Below are 12,828 nucleotides of genomic sequence, written 5' to 3'. Positions count from 1 at the left end.
AGTGTCGTTGGATTTCGTATGGATTGTGTGTGTAACTTCAGTGTCGATGGGTTGTCTGCTTGGAATGTGTGTGTAACTTCAGTGTCGTTCGGTTGTCATATGGATTGTGTGTGTATCTTCACTGTTGGGTTGTCTCTGTGGATTGTGGGTTTAACTTCCGGGTCGTTGGGTTGTCTGTGTGGATTGTGTGTGTAACTTCACTGTCGTTGGGTTGTCGTATGGAATGTGTTTAACTTCAGTGTCGTTGGGTTTTCTCTGCAGTTTGTGTGTGTAACTTCAGTGTCGATGGGTTGTCTGCTTGGAATGTGTGTGTAACTTCAGTGTCGTTCGGTTGTCATATGGATTGTGTGTGTATCTTCACTGTTGGGTTGTCTCTGTGGATTGTGGGTTTAACTTCCGGGTCGTTGGGTTGTCTGTGTGGATTGTGTGTGTAACTTCACTGTCGTTGGGTTGTCGTATGGAATGTGTGTAACTTCACTGTCGTTGGATTTCGTATGGATTGTGTGTGTAACTTCAGTGTCGATGGGTTGTCTGCTTGGAATGTGTGTGTAACTTCAGTGTCGTTCGGTTGTCATATGGATTGTGTGTGTATCTTCACTGTTGGGTTGTCTCTGTGGATTGTGGGTTTAACTTCCGGGTCGTTGGGTTGGCTGTGTGGATTGTGTGTGTAACTTCACTGTCGTTGGGTTGTCGTATGGAATGTGTTTAACTTCAGTGTCGTTGGGTTTTCTCTGCAGTTTGTGTGTGTAACTTCAGTGTCGATGGGTTGTCTGCTTGGAATGTGTGTGTAACTTCAGTGTCGTTCGGTTGTCATATGGATTGTGTGTGTATCTTCACTGTTGGGTTGTCTCTGTGGATTGTGGGTTTAACTTCCGGGTCGTTGGGTTGTCTGTGTGGATTGTGTGTGTAACTTCACTGTCGTTGGGTTGTCGTATGGAATGTGTGTAACTTCACTGTCGTTGGGTTTTCGTATGGAGTGTGTGTGTAACTTTACTGTTGGTTTGTCTGTATGGATTGTGTGTGTAACTTCAGTGTCGATGTGTTTTCTCTGTGGTTTGTGTGTGTGTTAGTTTAGTGTCGATGCGTTGTCTATATGGATTGTGTGTGTAACTTCAATGTCGATGGTTTGTTTGTGTGGATTGTGTGTGTAACTTCAGTGTCGATGGGTTGTGTGTGTGTGTGTAACTTCAGTGTCGTTGGGTTGTTGTATGGATTGTGTGTGTAACTTCTTTGTCGATGGGTTGTCTGTGTGGATTGTGTGTGTAACTTCAGTGTTGTTGGGTTGTCTGTGTGGATTATCTGTGTATCTTCATGTCGTTGGGTTGTCGTATGGATTGTGTGTGTAACTTCAGTGTCGATGGGTTGTCGTATGGAATGTGTGTGTAACTTCAGTGTCGTTGGGTTGTCGTGTGGAGTGTGTGTGTAACTTCAGTGTTAGGTAGTTGTATGGATTGTGTGTGTAACTTCTTTGTCGATGGGTTGTCTGTGTGGATTGTGTGTGTAACTTCAGTGTCGATGGATTGTCTGCATGGAATGTGTGTGTAACTTCAGTGTCGATATATTGTCTGTTAGGATTATGTGTGTAATTTCAGTGTCACTGGGTTGTCTGCGTGGATTGTGTGTGTAACTTCAGTGTCTTTCGGTTGTTGTATGAATTGTATGTGTAACTTCATTGTCGATGGGTTGTCTGGATTGTGTGTGTAACTTGAGTGTCGATGGGTTGTGTGTGTGTAACTCCTGTCTCGTTGGGTTGTCTGTGTGTGTGTGTAACTTCGGTGTCGATGGGTTGTCTGTATGGAGTGTATGTGTGTAACTTCAGTGTCGGGTTGTCTGTATGGATTGTGTGTGTAACTTCAGTGTCGTTGGGTTGTCATATGGATTGTGTGTGTAACTTTAGTGTTAGGTAGTCGTATAGATTGTGTGTAACTTCTTTGTCGATGGGTTGTCTGTGTGGATTGTGTGTGTAACTTCAGTGTCGATATGTTGTCTGTTAGGATTATGTGTGTAATTTCAGTGTCACTGGGTTGTCTGCGTGGATTGTGTGTGTAACTTCAGTGTTGTTCGGTTGTTGTATGATATAGTTGGGATCACAGAGACATGGCTCCAGGGTGACCAGGGATGGGAGCTCAACGTTCAGGGATATTCAATATTCAGGAGGGATAGACACGAAGGAAGGGGAGGTGGGGTGGCGTTGCTGGTTAAAAAAGAGATTAACGCAATAGAAAGGAAGGACATAAGCCGGGAAGATGTGGAATCGATATGGGTAGAGCTGCGTAACACTAAGGGGCAGAAGACGCTGGTGGGAGTTGTGTACAGGCCACCTAACAGTAGTAGTGAGGTCGGAGATGGTATTAAACAGGAAATTAGAAATGTGTGCAATAAAGGAACAGCAGTTATAATGGGTGACTTCAATCTACATGTAGACTGGGTGAACCAAATTGGTAAAGGTGCTGAGGAAGAGGATTTCTTGGAATGTATGCGGGATGGTTTTTTGAACCAACATGTCGAGGAACCGACTAGAGAGCAGGCTATTCTGGACTGGGTTTTGAGCAATGAGGAAGGGTTAATTAGCGATCTTGTCGTGAGAGGCCCCTTGGGTAAGAGTGACCATAATATGGTGGAATTCTTCATTAACATGGAGAGTGACGTAGTTAATTCAGAAACAAAGGTTCTGAACTTAAAGAGGGGTAACTTTGAAGGTATGAGACATGAATTAGCTAAGATAGACTGGCAAATGACACTTCAAGGATTGACGGTGGATATGCAATGGCAGGCATTTAAAGGTTGCATGGATGAACTACAACAATTGTTCATCCCAGTTTGGCAAAAGAATAAATCAAGGAAGGTAGTGCACCCGTGGCTGACAAGAGAAATTAGGGATAGTATCAATTCCAAAGAAGTAGCATGCAAATTAGCCAGAGAAAGTGGCTCACCTGAGGACTGGGAGAAATTCAGAGTTCAGCAGAGGAGGACAAAGGGCTTAATTAGGAAGGGGAAAAAAGATTATGAGAGAAAACTGGCAGAGAACATAAAAACGGACTGTAAAAGCTTTTATAGATATGTAAAAAGGAAAAGACTGATAAAGACAAATGTAGGTCCCCTGCAAACAGAAACAGGTGAATTGATTATGGGGAGCAAGGACATGGCAGACCAATTGAATAATTACTTTGGTTCTGTCTTCACTAAGGAGGACATAAATAATCTTCCAGAAATAGTAAGGGACAGAGGGTCCAGTGAGATGGAGGAACTGAGCGAAATACATGTTAGTAGGGAAGTGGTGTTAGGTAAATTGAAGGGATTGAAGGCAGATAAATCCCCAGGGCCAGATGGTCTGCATCCCAGAGTGCTTAAGGAAGTGGCCCAAGAAATAGTGGATGCATTAGTGATAATTTTTCAAAACTCGTTAGATTCTGGACTAGTTCCTGAGGATTGGAGGGTGGCTAATGTAACCCCACTTTTTAAAAAAGGAGGGAGAGAGAAACCGGGGAATTATAGGCCGGTTAGCCTAACGTCGGTGGTGGGGAAACTGCTGGAGTCAGTTATCAAGGATGTGATAACAGCACATTTGGAAAGCGGTGAAATGATCGGACAAAGTCAGCATGGATTTGTGAAAGGAAAATCATGTCTGACGAATCTCATAGAATTTTTTGAGGATGTAACTAGTAGAGTGGATAGGGGAGAACCAGTGGATGTGGTATATTTGGATTTTCAAAAGGCTTTTGACAAGGTCCCACATAGGAGATTAGTGTGCAAACTTAAAGCACACGGTATTGGGGGTAAGGTATTGGTGTGGGTGGAGAATTGGTTAGCAGACAGGAAGCAAAGAGTGGGAATAAACGGGACCTTTTCAGAATGGCAGGCGGTGACTAGTGGGGTACCGCAAGGCTCAGTGCTGGGACCCCAGTTGTTTACAATATATATTAATGACTTGGATGAGGGAATTAAATGCAGCATCTCCAAGTTTGCGGATGACACGAAGCTGGGTGGCAGTGTTAGCAGTGAGGAGGATGCTAAGAGGATGCAGGGTGACTTGGATAGGTTGGGTGAGTGGGCAAACTCATGGCAGATGCAATTTAATGTGGATAAATGTGAAGTTATCCACTTTGGTGGCAAAAATAGGAAAACAGATTATTATCTGAATGGTGGCCGATTAGGAAAAGGGGAGGTGCAACGAGACCTGGGTGTCATTATACACCAGTCATTGAAAGTGGGCATGCAGGTACAGCAGGCGGTGAAAAAGGCGAACGGTATGCTGGCATTTATAGCGAGAGGATTCGAGTACAGGAGCAGGGAGGTACTACTGCAGTTGTACAAGGCCTTGGTGAGACCACACCTGGAGTATTGTGTGCAGTTTTGGTCCCCTAATCTGAGGAAAGACATCTTTGCCATAGAGGGAGTACAAAGAAGGTTCACCAGATTGATTCCTGGGATGGCAGGTCTTTCATATGAAGAAAGACTGGATGAACTGGGCTTGTACTCGTTGGAATTTAGAAGATTGAGGGGGGATCTGATTGAAACGTATAAGATCCTAAAGGGATTGGACAGGCTAGATGCAGGAAGATTGTTCCCGATGTTGGGGAGGTCTAGAACGAGGGGTCACAGTTTGAGGATAGAGGGGAAGCCTTTTAGGACCGAGGTTAGGAAAAACTTCTTCACACAGAGAGTGGTGAATCTGTGGAATTCTCTGCCACAGCAAACTGTTGAGGCCAGTTCATTAGCTATGTTTAAAAGGAAGTTAGATATGGCCCTTGTGGCTACAGGGGTCAGGGGGTATGGAGGGAAGGCTGGGTTCTGAGTTGGATGATCAGCCATGATCATAATAAATGGCGGTGCAGGCTCGAAGGGCCGAATGGCCTACTCCTGCACCTATTTTCTATGTTTCTATGAATTGTTTGTGTAACTTCACTGTCGTTAGGTTGTCGTATGGATTGTGTGTGTAACTTCAGTGTCGATGGGTTGTCTGCTTGGAATGTGTGTGCAACTTCAGTGTCGTTCGGTTGTCATATGGATTGTGTGTGTATCTTCACTGTTGGGTTGTCTCTGTGGATTGTGGGTTTAACTTCAGGGTCGTTGGGTTGTCTGTGTGGATTGTGTGTGTAACTTCACTGTTGTTGGGTTGTCTGTATGGACTGTGTGTGTAACTTCAGTGTCGATGTGTTTTCTCTGCGGCTTGTGTGTGTAACTTCAGTGTCGTTGGGTTCTCGTATGGAGTGTGCGTGTATCTTCAGTGTCGTTGGATTTCGTATGGATTGTGTGTGTAACTTCAGTGTCGATGGGTTGTCTGCTTGGAATGTGTGTGTAACTTCAGTGTCGTTCGGTTGTCATATGGATTGTGTGTGTATCTTCACTGTTGGGTTGTCTCTGTGGATTGTGGGTTTAACTTCCGGGTCGTTGGGTTGTCTGTGTGGATTGTGTGTGTAACTTCACTGTCGTTGGGTTGTCGTATGGAATGTGTTTAACTTCAGTGTCGTTGGGTTTTCTCTGCAGTTTGTGTGTGTAACTTCAGTGTCGATGGGTTGTCTGCTTGGAATGTGTGTGTAACTTCAGTGTCGTTCGGTTGTCATATGGATTGTGTGTGTATCTTCACTGTTGGGTTGTCTCTGTGGATTGTGGGTTTAACTTCCGGGTCGTTGGGTTGTCTGTGTGGATTGTGTGTGTAACTTCACTGTCGTTGGGTTGTCGTATGGAATGTGTGTAACTTCACTGTCGTTGGATTTCGTATGGATTGTGTGTGTAACTTCAGTGTCGATGGGTTGTCTGCTTGGAATGTGTGTGTAACTTCAGTGTCGTTCGGTTGTCATATGGATTGTGTGTGTATCTTCACTGTTGGGTTGTCTCTGTGGATTGTGGGTTTAACTTCCGGGTCGTTGGGTTGGCTGTGTGGATTGTGTGTGTAACTTCACTGTCGTTGGGTTGTCGTATGGAATGTGTTTAACTTCAGTGTCGTTGGGTTTTCTCTGCAGTTTGTGTGTGTAACTTCAGTGTCGATGGGTTGTCTGCTTGGAATGTGTGTGTAACTTCAGTGTCGTTCGGTTGTCATATGGATTGTGTGTGTATCTTCACTGTTGGGTTGTCTCTGTGGATTGTGGGTTTAACTTCCGGGTCGTTGGGTTGTCTGTGTGGATTGTGTGTGTAACTTCACTGTCGTTGGGTTGTCGTATGGAATGTGTGTAACTTCACTGTCGTTGGGTTTTCGTATGGAGTGTGTGTGTAACTTTACTGTTGGTTTGTCTGTATGGATTGTGTGTGTAACTTCAGTGTCGATGTGTTTTCTCTGTGGTTTGTGTGTGTGTTAGTTTAGTGTCGATGCGTTGTCTATATGGATTGTGTGTGTAACTTCAATGTCGATGGTTTGTTTGTGTGGATTGTGTGTGTAACTTCAGTGTCGATGGGTTGTGTGTGTGTGTGTAACTTCAGTGTCGTTGGGTTGTTGTATGGATTGTGTGTGTAACTTCTTTGTCGATGGGTTGTCTGTGTGGATTGTGTGTGTAACTTCAGTGTTGTTGGGTTGTCTGTGTGGATTATCTGTGTATCTTCATGTCGTTGGGTTGTCGTATGGATTGTGTGTGTAACTTCAGTGTCGATGGGTTGTCGTATGGAATGTGTGTGTAACTTCAGTGTCGTTGGGTTGTCGTGTGGAGTGTGTGTGTAACTTCAGTGTTAGGTAGTTGTATGGATTGTGTGTGTAACTTCTTTGTCGATGGGTTGTCTGTGTGGATTGTGTGTGTAACTTCAGTGTCGATGGATTGTCTGCATGGAATGTGTGTGTAACTTCAGTGTCGATATATTGTCTGTTAGGATTATGTGTGTAATTTCAGTGTCACTGGGTTGTCTGCGTGGATTGTGTGTGTAACTTCAGTGTCTTTCGGTTGTTGTATGAATTGTATGTGTAACTTCATTGTCGATGGGTTGTCTGGATTGTGTGTGTAACTTGAGTGTCGATGGGTTGTGTGTGTGTAACTCCTGTCTCGTTGGGTTGTCTGTGTGTGTGTGTAACTTCGGTGTCGATGGGTTGTCTGTATGGAGTGTATGTGTGTAACTTCAGTGTCGGGTTGTCTGTATGGATTGTGTGTGTAACTTCAGTGTCGTTGGGTTGTCATATGGATTGTGTGTGTAACTTTAGTGTTAGGTAGTCGTATAGATTGTGTGTAACTTCTTTGTCGATGGGTTGTCTGTGTGGATTGTGTGTGTAACTTCAGTGTCGATATGTTGTCTGTTAGGATTATGTGTGTAATTTCAGTGTCACTGGGTTGTCTGCGTGGATTGTGTGTGTAACTTCAGTGTTGTTCGGTTGTTGTATGATATAGTTGGGATCACAGAGACATGGCTCCAGGGTGACCAGGGATGGGAGCTCAACGTTCAGGGATATTCAATATTCAGGAGGGATAGACACGAAGGAAGGGGAGGTGGGGTGGCGTTGCTGGTTAAAAAAGAGATTAACGCAATAGAAAGGAAGGACATAAGCCGGGAAGATGTGGAATCGATATGGGTAGAGCTGCGTAACACTAAGGGGCAGAAGACGCTGGTGGGAGTTGTGTACAGGCCACCTAACAGTAGTAGTGAGGTCGGAGATGGTATTAAACAGGAAATTAGAAATGTGTGCAATAAAGGAACAGCAGTTATAATGGGTGACTTCAATCTACATGTAGACTGGGTGAACCAAATTGGTAAAGGTGCTGAGGAAGAGGATTTCTTGGAATGTATGCGGGATGGTTTTTTGAACCAACATGTCGAGGAACCGACTAGAGAGCAGGCTATTCTGGACTGGGTTTTGAGCAATGAGGAAGGGTTAATTAGCGATCTTGTCGTGAGAGGCCCCTTGGGTAAGAGTGACCATAATATGGTGGAATTCTTCATTAACATGGAGAGTGACGTAGTTAATTCAGAAACAAAGGTTCTGAACTTAAAGAGGGGTAACTTTGAAGGTATGAGACATGAATTAGCTAAGATAGACTGGCAAATGACACTTCAAGGATTGACGGTGGATATGCAATGGCAGGCATTTAAAGGTTGCATGGATGAACTACAACAATTGTTCATCCCAGTTTGGCAAAAACTTCAGTGTCGATGGGTTGTCTGCTTGGAATGTGTGTGCAACTTCAGTGTCGTTCGGTTGTCATATGGATTGTGTGTGTATCTTCACTGTTGGGTTGTCTCTGTGGATTGTGGGTTTAACTTCAGGGTCGTTGGGTTGTCTGTGTGGATTGTGTGTGTAACTTCACTGTTGTTGGGTTGTCTGTATGGACTGTGTGTGTAACTTCAGTGTCGATGTGTTTTCTCTGCGGCTTGTGTGTGTAACTTCAGTGTCGTTGGGTTCTCGTATGGAGTGTGCGTGTATCTTCAGTGTCGTTGGATTTCGTATGGATTGTGTGTGTAACTTCAGTGTCGATGGGTTGTCTGCTTGGAATGTGTGTGTAACTTCAGTGTCGTTCGGTTGTCATATGGATTGTGTGTGTATCTTCACTGTTGGGTTGTCTCTGTGGATTGTGGGTTTAACTTCCGGGTCGTTGGGTTGTCTGTGTGGATTGTGTGTGTAACTTCACTGTCGTTGGGTTGTCGTATGGAATGTGTTTAACTTCAGTGTCGTTGGGTTTTCTCTGCAGTTTGTGTGTGTAACTTCAGTGTCGATGCGTTGTCTGTATGGATTGTGTGTGTAACTTTAGTGTCGATGGGTCGTCTGTGTGGATTGTGTGTGTAACTTCAGTGTCGACGGGTTGTGTGTGTGTGTAACTTCAGTGTTGATGGGTTGTCTGTGTGTGTAACTTCAGTGTCGTTGGGTCGTCTGTGTGTGTGTGTAACTTCACTGTTGTTGGGTTGTCTGTATGGACTGTGTGTGTAACTTCAGTGTTGTTAGGTAGTCGTATGGATTGTGTGTGTAACTTCTTTGTCGATGGGTTGTCTGTGTGGATTGTGTGTGTAACTTCAGTGTCGTTGGATTGTCGTATGGATTGTGTGTGTAACTTCAGTGTCGGGTTGTCTATGGACTGTGTGTAACTTCAGTGTCGATGGGTTGTGTGTGTGGATTGTGTGTGTAACTTCAGTGTCGTTGGGTTGTCTGTGTGGATTGTGTGTGTAACTTCAGTGTCGTTGGGTTGTCATATGGATTGTGTGTGTAACTTTAGTGTTAGGTAGTCGTATGGATTGTGTGTGTAACTTCTTTGTCGATGGGTTGTCTGTGTGGATTGTGTGTGTAACTTCAGTGTCAATTGATTGTCTGCATGGAATGTGTGTGTAACTTCAGTGTCGATATGTTGTCTGTTAGGATTATGTGTGTAATTTCAGTGTCACTGGGTTGTCTGCGTGGATTGTGTGTGTAACTTCAGTGTTGTTCGGTTGTTGTATGAATTGTTTGTGTAACTTCACTGTCGTTGGGTTGTCGTATGGATTGTGTGTGTAACTTCAGTGTCGATGGGTTATCTGCTTGGAATGTGTGTGCAACTTCAGTGTCGTTCGGTTGTCATATGGATTGTGTGTGTATCTTCACTGTTGGGTTGTCTCTGTGGATTGTGGGTTTAACTTCAGGGTCGTTGGGTTGTCTGTGTGGATTGTGTGTGTAACTTCACTGTTGTTGGGTTGTCTGTATGGACTGTGTGGGTAACTTCAGTGTCGATGTGTTTTCTCTGCGGCTTGTGTGTGTAACTTCAGTGTCGTTGGGTTCTCGTATGGAGTGTGTGTGTATCTTCAGTGTCGTTGGATTTCGTATGGATTGTGTGTGTAACTTCAGTGTCGATGGGTTGTCTGCTTGGAATGTGTGTGTAACTTCAGTGTCGTTCGGTTGTCATATGGATTGTGTGTGTATCTTCACTGTTGGGTTGTCTCTGTGGATTGTGGGTTTAACTTCCGGGTCGTTGGGTTGTCTGTGTGGATTGTGTGTGTAACTTCACTGTCGTTGGGTTGTCGTATGGAATGTGTTTAACTTCAGTGTCGTTGGGTTTTCTCTGCAGTTTGTGTGTGTAACTTCAGTGTCGATGGGTTGTCTGCTTGGAATGTGTGTGTAACTTCAGTGTCGTTCGGTTGTCATATGGATTGTGTGTGTATCTTCACTGTTGGGTTGTCTCTGTGGATTGTGGGTTTAACTTCCGGGTCGTTGGGTTGTCTGTGTGGATTGTGTGTGTAACTTCACTGTCGTTGGGTTGTCGTATGGAATGTGTGTAACTTCACTGTCGTTGGGTTTTCGTATGGAGTGTGTGTGTAACTTTACTGTTGGTTTGTCTGTATGGATTGTGTGTGTAACTTCAGTGTCGATGTGTTTTCTCTGTGGTTTGTGTGTGTGTTAGTTTAGTGTCGATGCGTTGTCTATATGGATTGTGTGTGTAACTTCAATGTCGATGGTTTGTTTGTGTGGATTGTGTGTGTAACTTCAGTGTCGATGGGTTGTGTGTGTGTGTGTAACTTCAGTGTCGTTGGGTTGTTGTATGGATTGTGTGTGTAACTTCTTTGTCGATGGGTTGTCTGTGTGGATTGTGTGTGTAACTTCAGTGTTGTTGGGTTGTCTGTGTGGATTATCTGTGTATCTTCATGTCGTTGGGTTGTCGTATGGATTGTGTGTGTAACTTCAGTGTCGATGGGTTGTCGTATGGAATGTGTGTGTAACTTCAGTGTCGTTGGGTTGTCGTGTGGAGTGTGTGTGTAACTTCAGTGTTAGGTAGTTGTATGGATTGTGTGTGTAACTTCTTTGTCGATGGGTTGTCTGTGTGGATTGTGTGTGTAACTTCAGTGTCGATGGATTGTCTGCATGGAATGTGTGTGTAACTTCAGTGTCGATATATTGTCTGTTAGGATTATGTGTGTAATTTCAGTGTCACTGGGTTGTCTGCGTGGATTGTGTGTGTAACTTCAGTGTCTTTCGGTTGTTGTATGAATTGTATGTGTAACTTCATTGTCGATGGGTTGTCTGGATTGTGTGTGTAACTTGAGTGTCGATGGGTTGTGTGTGTGTAACTCCTGTCTCGTTGGGTTGTCTGTGTGTGTGTGTAACTTCGGTGTCGATGGGTTGTCTGTATGGAGTGTATGTGTGTAACTTCAGTGTCGGGTTGTCTGTATGGATTGTGTGTGTAACTTCAGTGTCGTTGGGTTGTCATATGGATTGTGTGTGTAACTTTAGTGTTAGGTAGTCGTATAGATTGTGTGTAACTTCTTTGTCGATGGGTTGTCTGTGTGGATTGTGTGTGTAACTTCAGTGTCGATATGTTGTCTGTTAGGATTATGTGTGTAATTTCAGTGTCACTGGGTTGTCTGCGTGGATTGTGTGTGTAACTTCAGTGTTGTTCGGTTGTTGTATGATATAGTTGGGATCACAGAGACATGGCTCCAGGGTGACCAGGGATGGGAGCTCAACGTTCAGGGATATTCAATATTCAGGAGGGATAGACACGAAGGAAGGGGAGGTGGGGTGGCGTTGCTGGTTAAAAAAGAGATTAACGCAATAGAAAGGAAGGACATAAGCCGGGAAGATGTGGAATCGATATGGGTAGAGCTGCGTAACACTAAGGGGCAGAAGACGCTGGTGGGAGTTGTGTACAGGCCACCTAACAGTAGTAGTGAGGTCGGAGATGGTATTAAACAGGAAATTAGAAATGTGTGCAATAAAGGAACAGCAGTTATAATGGGTGACTTCAATCTACATGTAGACTGGGTGAACCAAATTGGTAAAGGTGCTGAGGAAGAGGATTTCTTGGAATGTATGCGGGATGGTTTTTTGAACCAACATGTCGAGGAACCGACTAGAGAGCAGGCTATTCTGGACTGGGTTTTGAGCAATGAGGAAGGGTTAATTAGCGATCTTGTCGTGAGAGGCCCCTTGGGTAAGAGTGACCATAATATGGTGGAATTCTTCATTAACATGGAGAGTGACGTAGTTAATTCAGAAACAAAGGTTCTGAACTTAAAGAGGGGTAACTTTGAAGGTATGAGACATGAATTAGCTAAGATAGACTGGCAAATGACACTTCAAGGATTGACGGTGGATATGCAATGGCAGGCATTTAAAGGTTGCATGGATGAACTACAACAATTGTTCATCCCAGTTTGGCAAAAGAATAAATCAAGGAAGGTAGTGCACCCGTGGCTGACAAGAGAAATTAGGGATAGTATCAATTCCAAAGAAGTAGCATGCAAATTAGCCAGAGAAAGTGGCTCACCTGAGGACTGGGAGAAATTCAGAGTTCAGCAGAGGAGGACAAAGGGCTTAATTAGGAAGGGGAAAAAAGATTATGAGAGAAAACTGGCAGAGAACATAAAAACGGACTGTAAAAGCTTTTATAGATATGTAAAAAGGAAAAGACTGATAAAGACAAATGTAGGTCCCCTGCAAACAGAAACAGGTGAATTGATTATGGGGAGCAAGGACATGGCAGACCAATTGAATAATTACTTTGGTTCTGTCTTCACTAAGGAGGACATAAATAATCTTCCAGAAATAGTAAGGGACAGAGGGTCCAGTGAGATGGAGGAACTGAGCGAAATACATGTTAGTAGGGAAGTGGTGTTAGGTAAATTGAAGGGATTGAAGGCAGATAAATCCCCAGGGCCAGATGGTCTGCATCCCAGAGTGCTTAAGGAAGTGGCCCAAGAAATAGTGGATGCATTAGTGATAATTTTTCAAAACTCGTTAGATTCTGGACTAGTTCCTGAGGATTGGAGGGTGGCTAATGTAACCCCACTTTTTAAAAAAGGAGGGAGAGAGAAACCGGGGAATTATAGGCCGGTTAGCCTAACGTCGGTGGTGGGGAAACTGCTGGAGTCAGTTATCAAGGATGTGATAACAGCACATTTGGAAAGCGGTGAAATGATCGGACAAAGTCAGCATGGATTTGTGAAAGGAAAATC

At 44.0% G+C, this 12,828-nt stretch overlaps 1 protein-coding gene across 4 annotated transcripts in view; it reads left to right on the top strand.

Moving 5' to 3' along the window:
- The window catches only part of si:ch211-250n8.1 (uncharacterized), a 222,392-nt gene that overhangs the window by 156,193 nt on the left and 53,371 nt on the right, over positions 1 to 12,828 (top strand). The window lies entirely within an intron of this gene.

Source organism: Mobula hypostoma, chromosome 22 (genome assembly GCF_963921235.1).
Source record: "Mobula hypostoma chromosome 22, sMobHyp1.1, whole genome shotgun sequence".
NCBI classification, from domain to species: Eukaryota; Metazoa; Chordata; class Chondrichthyes; order Myliobatiformes; family Myliobatidae; genus Mobula; species Mobula hypostoma.
Note: the sequence above shows the minus strand (reverse complement) of the source record. Positions and strands in the feature narration are given on the sequence as shown.